Source organism: Cryptomeria japonica, chromosome 5 (assembly GCF_030272615.1).
Source record: "Cryptomeria japonica chromosome 5, Sugi_1.0, whole genome shotgun sequence".
Taxonomy (NCBI): Eukaryota; Viridiplantae; Streptophyta; class Pinopsida; order Cupressales; family Cupressaceae; genus Cryptomeria; species Cryptomeria japonica.
In genome coordinates, this window is record NC_081409.1 from 226,530,154 (window position 1) to 226,544,227 (window position 14,074).

Here is a 14,074-nt window from a genome sequence, read left to right on the forward strand (position 1 = left end):
ATATTTTTATAATCTAAATTTGGTACGTAAATTTAGATCTCAGACTAGATATGTTTACCTCTTTGACAAGATAAATATTGATAAATACAAAGTCAGTCTTGTGTAGTAAAGATGAATCTTACGTGACAGTGGAAGATTCATTTGAGGAATTTGCAAAGTAGTCTTTTGCTTGTTTGATTTTCTTTATCTATACACAAAAGGTGTTACTGAAATAGGATGGCATGACATACAGGCTTGTTTTTTCTTTAAGAGATATTTTTTCTTTGATATATCTATTTAAGAGCCTTTGAATCCATCTATTCAAACAGAGAAAAAATATTATTCTATTCTCTCCATGATATCAGACCCAGATAAAAGAAGGCAAAATAGATCAGAGATAATAATAAATCAGTTAAGAATTAATAATGTTTGTTGTTTGAAGAGTAATGAGACACTGCAAATAGAAATCATTAGAGAGAGAAGAGAAAGAAGGCAGAAGGGATACAAGGATCATGCAAAACAGTCACGGACCGAAGAAGGAAATTGTCGCTATTGAATTGCAGGAGAAATAGTAACTACCAAAGAGAATTAGTACCAAAAGGAAGGAATGGTCTGTCACTTAAAAAGAAGTAAAGAATTTGAAAGAAAAGTCTTGTCAATGTCAAGGACTCTAGAGTATAGATTATAGTTGAGGTTAAAGTTGCATTACAATTATTAAAATAGCTTGTGTGAAGATATAAGGGATTAATAAGAGAGAACAAATTGTTTATTGTCAATTGAGAAATATTTACAAAAGGTAAAGAAAAATTACAAATAATTGTGAGAAAAATTTGTTTGAAGAGGAGCCCAAAAAATTTGAAGTTAATCCACAGTCAAGAGACACAAGAAAAGATCATACCCACAAACCCAAAAAAGCATTGGCAAGTAAAACAAAAAGAATCATTAGATTAAAGTTTCAAGGAGGTCTTTTGAAGGAGTCACAACCCAAAAAAGCATTGGCAAGTAAAACAAAAAGAATCATTAGATTAAAGTTTCAAGGAGGTCTTTTGAAGGAGTCACAACTAGGAACAAAGCAAATTAATAGAAGAAGCTTTAGCATTTTCCAAATAAAATTCAATAGAATTTGAGGATAAGAGAAAGAAATATATTGTAAGTTTTCTAAAATATTTGCAATAACTCAGTTGGACTCTATCTCTCTACCACAGTCGAATGTGACGAATGTATACATACTCCTTTGTTAAATCCATGATTAGGGATTTTGAGAATAAGAGGCATAATAGTTTGGGATTGAGTGGGCTAGATAGTCAGGTTAACTCCAAGGGGAGTTTTCCCTATTTATTGTAACTGATAGTTTAAATGTCCTTTCAGATCCCTCTGCTGAGGCCTCACACCGTTAAGATTCGGGTGGATGCTACTTTACAATCTAGTTATGCTTCTTTAGCTTGGATTAATGTACATTTTTGCTTAAAGGATAGCTCCTTGGCATTGAAGGTGTCTATACGTGTCTCTCATTTCAACCAAGTAAGATGTTAACATTAGGCTATATTGACATCTTAAGGTGTGGTCATATAGGCAGTGTCCATGTTGCTTATTTTCAATTCATGTGGAAAATTTCCTTACATACAATGCTTTACTTGGTTGTCCTTTTTTAATTTATTTTGCAATATTTCCTTGTATGCAATGCTTCTATTGGTTATCCTTTTTCAATTCATGTTGCAGGATTTCCTTACATGCAATGCTTTCTTTGTTTATCCTTATCATTGTTACCTAGTAACACCTTCATAGTTTCTTTCCTTGAGATAAGAAAGCTTCACATTAAAAAACATTTCATTACAATTTGCACAAATCAATAGCTTTGTAATAAGGTAACTTGGTGATTTCCCTTTACACAGAATGAGTGGAACTAGCACAATGCAACTTGCTAGACTATTTTGACTCTTTCTCTTTCCATACAGATCACACAACATAATTGTAGTGTCATAAATTGTACACCCTTAATTGGGTGGTACAATTTCATGCTTAGGTTAGCACCCACCTAAGTGTTGCATTTTTCATTTCAAATTCCCTTTAAGAATTTAATTTATTAATTTAATTAGATCTAAAGTCCTCTCTTATCACTCCACATATCATAAAATTGGGGTCTTAACCCTAGTGTGCCCCTTTTTATTTTATCCTTTTAAATAATTCATTCATCAAAGTCCTGATTTGGTCCTATTTCGACCTTCAAGGCCCAATTTTGCATATATAAACACCTTTAATTGTAGCATCAAATTGGAGATCACCTTATAATCACATACCTTGCATCCCTAAAAAATTGGAAAAAAGTTGATTAGACCAGTGTGGATCACACTGGTCCTGACTTTTTCTCCTTAAATTTCGAGATCGTTCTTTGGTGGTATTATAATGTTTAAATCCATTTTTTTGCAAAAATATATCAATTCTAGGTTGGTTGTCATGTCCCGATCGTTATATATATTTACTTAATGAAATAATTAATATAATAAAGACCAATGGATGATTATATGAAATTTATTTATTTATTAAATATTATTATTTAATTAATATTTATTACTAGAAATATTGTTGAAATATTCAAAAAAAAAAAATTAATATTATATTTATATATTACAAAAACAATATACATATTCTTAATTATAAACACAATGTATATATTTAAAATAATAATAATAAATATATAATTGTGAAGACCGGGGGAAATTTACTTTGTGTGTTGTATCTAATTTGATCTGCTTATTCAAGCACTATGATGGTATGGAGAAAGCATCAATAATTATGATACCCAGGGTGCCACGATTATGCCATTACCACTAAATATATCTTCTTTGAATGTATCGCTAATTAGCTAAATTGATTCTAATACCCGATGACCAATTGATATTTATGATGGTATATGAATAAAGCATTTCATATTCTTACTATGAGAATCGGTCCCACTATAGAGACACATATATTCTCATCATCCAAATAATTATATCAAACAAATCCTTCAATAAGTTCTATGATATCGTTGAATATGTCTATTCCATAAAGCTCGTAGAAACAAACATTAATCCATCAAAAATCCACGTACATTTTCATATTAACTCATCCTTATAGTAATCAGTATAAGTATGTTTATTTTGATCAACGAGTGTCCCTAAGGCCATCTTATAACAACCAAACTCATGCTATTTGTATATAAGCGGTGATCTATATATAAACACACATCAATACCGACGGTTTACTTTATTAAGCCATGATTCGTATATTATAAACAAACACCAAAATATAGTGATTATAACAATAGAGGTATGATCTGTTAGAAAGTATCGCTTCTCTTTGGAAAGGCATGTCTTTTAAGGACATGCACATTTTGGAAGAGATATATGAAGATGAAGGAGAAAGGATAGAAAGGGGAGAGGAGAATAATATGTCAGGGACAGGTATGAATTTCCTTAACTTTCTGATTTAACATTTAATATAATAGCCAACATTATTAATTAAAATAAAATCTGTGCATCAATGAAAATAAATTAAGTGAACATTCTTAAATAAAATAATGACAATTAAAATGAGATATGTATATCTCTGTCAAATAGTATTAATTCTCAACACTGTCAAACATAAGATATATATATATATATATATATATATATATATATATATATATATATATATATATATATATATATATATATATATATATATATATATATATATATAGTATAATACTCTTAAATTTTGGTTTGCACAAATTATTGTAATATTGTGAATATAAAGGATAATAAATTGATTGTAATGAATGAACACTTCATGTTATATATTAACAAATATAAATAATGAACATTTAATTATATATGTTAATAAATATAATTAATACTTATTCAATGTATATGTTAACAAATACAAGTAATTAATATTTATATATGTATATATTAATGAATAGATAATTTAATATATATGTTAATAAATATAATTCATGTATATTTAATATATGTTAATGAATATTTTATATTAAGGAATGGTTTTTAGGAATATGTGTAAACATATGTTAAATGGATAGGTGAAAATATATGTTAATGAATACATATTAATGAACAATTAGGAATATACATAATAAATAAATGTGAATATTGGTTAATGAACAGTTTTATGAAAATATGTTAGGGAATACATGTTAAATCAGGAATATGTAAATGTGGATTATAGAATGGAAAATAGTAATCAAAGGCAAAAATGTATTATAAATGTGATTATATGATGGAGGATTTAGGGAGGAGACTCACTTAGTCTAAGGAAGGGATTATGATAATCCCTAGGGCAGTATATATACTGAAAATTGATATGCATATGTATGGCTTGGTTGGTTAAACTCAACCAAGAAGAGACGGATCTGGCTGGTCCCCTCTAAGGACTTGGATGATTAAGGCATCACCCAAGGAAAGGAATAGACAAGGGTCTTCCTTGGATGGCTTGGGTGTAAGAGGTTACACCCAACAGAGGATTCGAACTCATCTTCGATTTCCTAGAGGGCTTGGAACCAAGGAGTTCCAAGAGGGCGATCTTCATGGCCACTTAAGGACATCTTGGAACCAAGGGGTTCCAAGAGGACGAGCTGCACAACCACCTAAGGACATCTTGGAACCAAGGAGTTTCAAGAGGGTGAGCTTCACGACTGCCTAAAGAAATACTTTCGTATGGCATTCATATCCTTTTTATTAGATGAAAATTATGATTATGTTAATTTAGTATTAAAGATAGATTGCAAATTAAAAAATGGCTTATATATATATATATATAATGTTATGTTCTAACAATCTATTTGCAGGATAATGATCTCTAACTAGTAGGGACATTACATTGGCCTATGATGAAAAACAAAGTTAGGTTTTGATATATATAACTTTTCTTTTTCTCATTTGAAGGATCCGTCTACAAGAAATTAAAGGAGACCTCCTATGAAGTGAAAGCAATGTTTTATGTGGAGTCTACAATTAGTAAATCAAGCATTCATCAAGTCTTCATCAATCCTTTTCATCATCCATTGAAGCTTTGAAGATATTAAAGAATAATAGAAGATCACTATCTGTTGATTGGCTTGTACCTCTCCTTTATGGTTTGGTATGGTTTCATGTTATTTTCATATCTTTATGAGTTTCACTACACTTTTTTCTTCAGATCTACATTATTCATTTAGATCCATTATTACACTTTTGATTTGAAGCATTCTCATTATGTTCATTTAGGGTTTATACTCAAAGCATAGGGTAGAACTCTAACTCTTGCATTCTAGCTCATTTAGGATCTTGTAAACACATGAGATTATAGTACACACCCATTTCAAGAATTATTGGCTATTTGTGGAGCTAGAAATTGCCAAAAAAAAAGGTTTGACTAAGGAAAAACTCTATATAGCCACCCAAACACCATTTTTCAAGTTACAAGTGCAGGTATAGAAATTCAATAGGGCTGTGATCTTTTAGAAAGCTAGAATTCATAGTCACAGTCCCAAGTCTAGAGGAAGGCCCCATATCACTAGGATCAAAGCACTGAGTGCTCTAGTCCAAGACCAGAGCACTCAGTTCCCTAATCTTGTACATTTTGTCTAGTGTTTGGTCATTTGGCTTCTTAGGACTTCAATTTGCAGACTATAGATTTCTATCTCAATACAGTCGTAGAGACCAAAACACCCAACACCCTAGTCCCACTCAATTAGGCTTAGATTCTGATATCAAGTGCACACCCAAATTTTCCCTTCAACTCTATACTTTGTATCTTAGTTTTAGTTATGTAGCTTTCTGTTATTGCAATTTACATAGTCATTTCCTTGACCTTTCTAGATTAGTTTATCATTATTGAATATTTAGCTCATTCCTTTTCATAGTAGCAAAGGATTAGAAACCCTAAGAGTATTTGTTGACTCTATTTTTCAAGAGTTAGTCAAAGTGAATCACTTCCTTAGGATATTTCGTATTCCAATTTATGGAGGGAAGTTGGATTAGGTCCTAAATTACTCGATTTCATTTTTCACCATCACAATAACACAAATTTGTTGTCCCGCGGGAATCCATGCTTCCATAGATCACCTAGCATAACATAACTTGCTAGCTTGTGGAATCCATGTGTTTATTTCTCCTCCCCGTGAACCCATAGCATACACACCTTGCTAGTTGTTGGATCATTGTTCATCAATCGATGCATGCTCTTTCTCTTTCCATGTGACTATTTGTGCTCTTACAATAGCATACAAGAATGATATTAGTGCTTGAGACATTTTTATTATCAAGGTCTCTTCAACTATTTGACTTGCAACCTTTGTTTTTATTACTAACCCCCTTTTGTGTCCCTTTTTGTCTTTCATTTTTTCTTTGCCTTTTGTTTGTTTGTTTATTTTATTTTGTGTGTCCTTGCATGTGATTATTTGTTTCTTTATCTAACAATCGCATGTGATTGTATCCTTGCATGTAATTGTTTTGTTTGTTTCTTTGTCCTATTAATTTGGAACATGCAGAGTAGACAAAGATGATTAGATACAACTTTTGTAGGCACAAAAGAAGACGACAAATTTGGTCTACACTACATTGTGCGACAAATTTCCTATGAAGTTTTTGGGATAGATTTTGAGTAGCATTTTGAGTTCGGTCAATTAAATTTGTCTGCAATTGACATTCGAGGGACAGGGTCATTCAGAGCTACTTTGTTCCAAATTTCTAGTCTCAATTTCCAATCACATTTTTCAATTGTCTTCCTCATCTCAAACCAATACTTAAGCTTAATATCAAATCTATAGCTACCTATTTATGTTGATTTACATCAATTTTCCATCTGTAGCCCTTGATCGAGCATTCAAATTTCATCTTTTTAGTATCCAATTCAACTCAAAGTAAGAAAGGTGGAATTCAATCAACAATAAACTCTTTTCACATAATTGAGGTTGAATCTATTGATTTTGTTCTTGTTTAGGGTAATGCCTATTTGAAATAGGTCTAGATCCTAGTTTGTACATGTAAACTTATGAACACTTATTTCTTTTCATTGCTATTATAATTTTTAATTATATATGTATTTTTTAGTTCATTATGTGTAATTTTAAGGTTAGAATAAGTTAAAATCAAGGTTACACTTAGATTTAAAGTTAGGGTTAGAATTAGGATCAAAACTAAGGTTAGCGTTGCCATGCATACTTACACATCTTAACACACCGAACTCCTAAAGATATTTCATAACATCACTTTTTTGTGAAATGATTTTCCCTCATGATTTAATTGGTCTATAAATTAGAACACAACACAAAATTTTCAGTTGATGCTTATACTACATTGACACTTATGTGTCTTATCATGGTATTATCTCATGTCTATATCATTTATTTTTACCTATGATTATTGTATAGAAATAATGTTGTCATAATATGTATTCATTTTTGTATCATCTTATTTAATTAGGAAGCACCATGTCATCCCCATGATGCATAGATGCAACTTCTTTTCCATATTATAATAATTTACAAGTTGTCCTTTTAGATTCGGGACATTTTTCTTTCCCCGTTTTCTATTGTGTTATTAATGCTTATCCCTATATAGTAGAAGAAACATACGTCTCCCATATCATTTTAAAATCACATGTTTGACTACATTCTTAGAAATAGTTTACAACATCAAGTACATAAAAAATCCCCTTATTCTATTACGTGTGATTGCATTCTTATCATCTATTAAGAGTCATTTGTGATATAAAGATTTCCCCATACCACAAATTATATCTCTAGGACCATTTCAATCTAATGTTTCTTCCATATTTAGTATAACAAAATACCCTCGATAATTATCCAATAAGCTATGTATGTTGGGCAAATGTTTTCTAGTAGATTGTTTTTGGTAGACAACTTTTATCATGGTTTCCAAGGAAAAATTGTTTGTTGACCTAAAGTTATTGTGGACAATTAAAATATTCATCACCTTACACATCAAATTAAGTCTTTCAAAAGCCCATGCCGCAACCACTATTGAGATAAAGTAGCCCAAAAATTCCCATATTTTCATTTTTGATTTACCATGAATAGATTGAAGCAGCAACTATAGGAGATTGGTTTGGTTCACCTTATTTTAAAAAATAATTTCTATTGTGGCATGATTTTGTAGATTTTTCCTCCAAACTTTGACCATTTTTTCTCATAACATCATGCATAACATAACACAAATTGTGCAGAATCTTGAGGTAAGTCACTCTTTATGTAGAAGGATATATATTTAGCATATCCTTGGGTGATTTTCTTGATTCATGCTTGAAAACAATGAGGGAAAAGGAGTAAAGTGAGAAGCACCAACACCAATCCTTCAAAGAGAATTTGGTCAAATCAAATCTTTTTTTTTTTAAACAAATTGAAGTATCAGTTGTACGGAGATTGATTTTGGTTCGTGTCTTATAAAAAATAATTGTTTGGTAGGGTCCCCTAATATTTTTCCTACAAACTCTATCCATAATATTTGAAAGAACTAGTGTTGCATTGGAATAGAGAGAAAAGTTAATGCAAATTATGTATCAAATGCTAATAAAGAAAATTTTCATAAACCATAAATGTATATATATATTTGGATACACACATATATGACATTGAAATGTATACAACTTAGCATTAATGTGTGTGTCTATATATACAATTGATATGCATAGATATTGTTCCTTTTCCTTTTCTTGGCAACTGATTAATTTAAGTTGGGACTTAGTCCCATATTTGGTTACTGGCCTGAAAAACAATACTTTACTTCAAGCGGGGCTTCAAAGCTAGTGTACAATCGATTGACACAACCCAGTGCTTCAATTGATTGAGGATACCTTTCTAGCCCAAACGATCTAATGGACTTGTACTTGTATATTTTATAGAATGCCATTTATTTTCTAAAACTATTTATAGCTATTGTGATTTAAAATTTCATTTTTCTATATGTTTGATACAATCTTTTCAATCTTACACTTTTGCATTTTTTACATTTCTATTTTGTAACTTAATACTGTGACACCAAGAATTTTCCAAGATCTAAACTAAGTGAGAAACCCTTACCAGTCAGTAGATCTTGCTTGAGAAATTTTTATTTTTTTTTATATTTCATTTTTAAAAAAATGATTTTAAAATTAATTGTTTTTTAATAACCAAAAATAGTTTAGATCCACAATCAAGAAAAAATCATACTAAAGACTATTGTCCAATTTATTTGGATTCAAAATGCTAAAATGCAATTCAAGTGGTGGAGTGTCTTGGACATTCAATCTCTATAAAGATCTTCTCACCTAGTTGTTCATCTTTCAAGAAAATCATATGATAAATAAAAAAAGTTCAATTGATATGCTAGAATATAGAGAAGGGATTATTTCTACGTTCTTAGATTTTCCTCTTGATTTTTCTTTAAAATTGATGTTGAGAACATTTGAGGGGTTGTGATTTATAGGAAGTTATAATCATTTCACAACCAAATAAATTACAAACACTAATTTCACATATTTTGGAACCCACTGCCAAAAATAGAATTTAAACATCTTGTTATGCTATTTGTCTTTTGGCATAGGGTAATACTTCTAAGATGTTCACTACTTTCAAAAGTGACATTCTTTATGAAAATAGAAATCTCTTAGTCTTGAAAAGACATCAAATGGGATCAACATGATGGATTGGATTTCTTAAGAAATAAATCCTAAAAACTATATCTTTTGTCGTAGCTATTCTCTAGAATGCATTTTAGGTTTGATTATTTATTCCTCTAGATGCTTGCTTCAATGTTTAACATCTATGTCCACCTTCTTAACATATGTAAGAAGAACAAGTTATTAAATTATGTAGCAAAATGTAGGAGAGGGACTTGACAAACTAGCGATCATATATGCACAAATTGAATTATAGTTTTCTATCGACATGATCTTTGCATTCCATCCTATGCAAATACTAGTTTTCATAATTATGATTCAAATTTTACTTAATTCTTTTTCATGTGATATTATCTATGACATTTACTTTATATTATTCATGTGCTATTTTCCCTCTCCATAACTTTCAGCCATTAGAATAAAAATAGGGAATGGGCAAACATTTCATTTGGAAGCAATAAGAGTAGTAGATACGATGTATATTTATTTTTGGCACATTTCTGAAGCTTATATAAGAAGGAAAGGAATTCATAGCTAGGTAATGAGACTAACAACAAAAATATGCACTGATAAAGTCTAATAGGATCAAGTACCCAACAATGATGAATAAAAACAAAAAGGCAAAGCCCACAAAGCACTAGACAGCAAATGCAATGCGAACAGAAAGTGGATCTTGATTTTCAGGTTTCTCCAAGGATAGTATTATCAATTGGCTCCCAACTAGTAAGAGTGATATCTTATTCTTTAAGATACACCTCGATAGGTGGTACCATGGTTAGATAGAATTAAATAAATGATGAGTTGTACATGAGGGAAATTGTTGATGTACACAATTGATGGGCAGTAGGGAGTGTGACAAAAAGAGAGAAGTAAAGAAGGGAGATGCAGGAAGGATAGAGAACGAGAATGATACATTATGTGTTGGAATAAGAATGAAAGGAGGTCATAGAGAACCCATGAAAGGAGCCAATAGGAGTGATGGTAAGACAGGGCAAACATAATAGCAAGGAGATAACATGAGAAAGAGAGAGTGATTTTAGAAATTGTACATGTGGATGTTGTGGATGTTCAAATGTGAGAGATGTTCACATGGTATAATTTATTCAGCGAGATGTATATCGAGAAGCTGGGAGCACTCGTTGTCAACTTGCATAAGCAAAAAATTGATCTACAGAAATTGGTTTTGATTGAACAAACTGTCTCATAAATTATCTTTAATTTAGTGAACATTAAAATTTGTTTGTTTTCTTTCTTTCTTTCAAAAGGAGACAAAATGACTTGTTCAGATGAACCGACCTATCCTTGTGATTTAAGAACCTGTTATCCGCTACTAAAGTGTGCAAATAAAGCAATTTTTGGCGGCACTGAGTGAATCGCATCGTTAAAATTGAACTCGGGAGAGGAGAACCTAATGCAGCAAGATTGAAATGTGGGAAGCAATAAAGTACAATCATTAGAAACCTTTCTGAAGGTGGCCAATGCAGGTCTCGAACCTGTGACCTTCGCGTAATTAGCACGACGCTCTAACCAACTGAGCTAATAGGCCATTCTACTTAATTTAATGGTTTTGGTGTAAAATTCTTCTTACTTATTGAAGGTTTTGGTTTGTTTTAGGTTTTGGAAGGGTGAAGATTTTATGCTATGCAAGTAGGTGTCCTGGCAAGAGGTGGGGTTAAGACTTTGAGTGGTTTTTGTCCTATTTATGGTGACTATTTTGAGGCTTGCCGATTCTTCAGCTGTTTTGTGGAGGGCTGAAAGATTAGGGCTTTGATTCCTAGGAGTTGCCAAAATTGTTTAGCTTTAATGAGTGTTGTAACTTGTGGGTGCTTAAGCGTTGTCACTATTGCTTTTGATTTGAGATTAAAAGGAAAGAGATGAGGTTTAGTTTTGCCATTAGTTGAAGGGTTGATACAGCTCTATGTTTAAAAAAGGTAGAATCAGAACCACTTTGTTATGGAGAGAGGCATCTACAATGACATTAAAAGGAAAGAGATGAAGCTTAGTTTTGCCATTAGTTGAAGGGTTGATACAGCCCTATTTTTAACTTCCAAGTTAGCCTTCAAATGGAAAAAATATTGTTTAAAAAAAGTAGAATCAGAACCACTTTGTTATGCAGAGAGGCATCTACAATGACATCAAAATGTCTGTAAACAAAAATTCAATTTTGATACAATTTGACATGCAAATGATGGATAAATGCATGAATATACCATCTTTTGGTTTTTGTGGAAGTGTTATTTTATTACTCCAAATAAAATGGAAGAGTGCCATACTAAAGCAACTCTATTATTATCCATATTTTTGAAATTCTTTTATACTACTAATATTATCGTCAGATTCCCTGATATCTCTGAACATAATTTACCTATATTTTTTAAATATAGATATACTAGTCAATATAAAAACTGCATACTCATCCTATCATTCCATCAGTTAAAAACCAAAAATTTATGGTCTCACAACAATCCTATTTTAATTATACCATTTTAAAATAGAAGGCGTGACTGTTGATTGACAGCAAAAGAAACTATTTAAATAGTTAACCAAAAATACTTCACAAGTTTTTAACCTAGCTGTAAATCTGCTTTCACTGCCGAATATCCGAAACTGAAAACGATTTAATGGCCAATCCTAGGGTTAAACATTTTTAACTGATTGATTAATGAAAACTCTTAAAATAATAATGTAGATGCAGTTATTATTATTATTGTTACACTCTTATATTCTTGGCTCCTGGTTGTCCTTCTAACTCTGTTTAGGATTAGCTCAGAATTTTTCTAAACTAACTGTAAATCTGTTTTCACTGCACAATCTCTGAAGGGGAAAACGATTTAATTGGTGAATCCTACGCAGAGGGAAATGTCAAGCAAAGTACGACAAGCAAATTCTGAAATCCATTTTAAGGAGCAAAAGGAAAAGAAGAAAAGGACAACCCTTTTTTCCGGAACTTTGGAAAGGGGGGAAAAAATTCCACACACATTCTACTCAACGGTTCCATGAAAAACCCATGGGTAAAGACAGGAAAAAACAAACCTCCAGCAGAGCAAAATAGTTTTCCCTTCAAATCTCTGAAGGTGAAAACAACGCCACGTCCGCTGCAGAACCGCTCAATGCTAATAAAATAGTTTTTGCCCACTTCCTCTGTATCTGGGCGTTCTCCTGCATCGGGCTCTACAATGCCTTCTTCTCCACCATCCACAGCCTGCCAACGCTTCCAGCTTGCAGGCAATTGTTAAAACATGAGCACATTCCTCTGCCAAATAGACAATTAAACCTAATATCCTTGCCATAGAATAAATCGAGCCACCCTATTGGTTATGCAAACATATGGTTATTCATTGTTTAACGCAGAGCCTTGCCAATAGTTCCTTGCGGGATCAAGGAGTGTTTTATATTTAGTTTTGAATAAATATAAAGTTTAATTTTTTTATGAAGCAATTTTGTGTTTATTACTATGTAGAAATTTGTGTCTATTATTTATTTTGTTCATTTGGTATCAGAGCCATGTTCCAGAAATTATCCGAGTTAAATTGCTGAAGCTGCAAAAAGATCAAGGAAGATACGAAGAGTAAGAAGGAAAGTCGATGAGATGAGAAGATCATTGTTTTCAAGATGAAGCTTTCCTACCACATTTGAAGTTGCAAGAATGTGGCAATCAAACAAGGATGATTTTATGTTCAAGGTTATTGTAATGGAAGTTTATTTCTGCTAGTCTAAGTGTGCAGTTTGAATAGTCCAACCATAGTTGTTGAAGAATAAAGCCAACGCATCAAATGAAGGTGAAAAAGTGAACTCATCTTCATAAGAGGAGGTTGAAGTCAAAAGGATTTGCAGTCCAACAATATAAGGAAATGAGTTTTTGAATAACCTCATATCTGAGAAGATCCAGCTAGTGCAGTAAAGTTTGAAACCACCTATGAATGGTGAAACCCTCAATTTGTGAGGAATCCCAATCATGATCTTCGAAGAGGCCATAGTGTTTTTTATCAAGAAAAAGGAGAGAAGATCACAAATTTTGTGAAAGCTAGAGAAATTATTTTAAGCCCCCGATATGCAATCATGTGAGGAAGTCAGATCCAAGTGTTAGAAAAGGCTTGAAGAAGTTAAAAGTCAAGAATTTGCACTCTAAACAAAGATCGTAGCATGATGGATCGTGGTAGGAGTTGAGCCCATTGAACCCAGATGAATATATAATTGTTCTTTGTGTTAAATCAATTAGTGGTTGAAATTAAGGGGGACAATGTTGACATGTTAATTTCCCCACATGCATGTGATCAAAATTGTTCTTTGTGTTAAATCAATTAGTGGTTGAAATTAAGGGGGACAATGTTGACATGTTAATTTCCCCACATGCATGTGATCAAATATAGTTTGAACTGCAATTCATTGGATGAGATAAAAAATAGAATTTTGGTAATTTCTTCCACTTGTATGAGAAGAAATCTAGTTTGTAAGA

At 31.7% G+C, this 14,074-nt stretch overlaps 1 non-coding gene across 1 annotated transcript; it reads right to left on the reverse strand.

Annotated features, from left to right (window-relative positions):
- Nucleotides 1-11,090: 11,090 nt before the first annotated feature.
- TRNAI-AAU (transfer RNA isoleucine (anticodon AAU)) lies at nt 11,091-11,164 on the reverse strand. Its single transcript has one exon. It is a non-coding gene; the product is annotated as a tRNA-Ile (tRNA).
- Nucleotides 11,165-14,074: the final 2,910 nt, after the last annotated feature.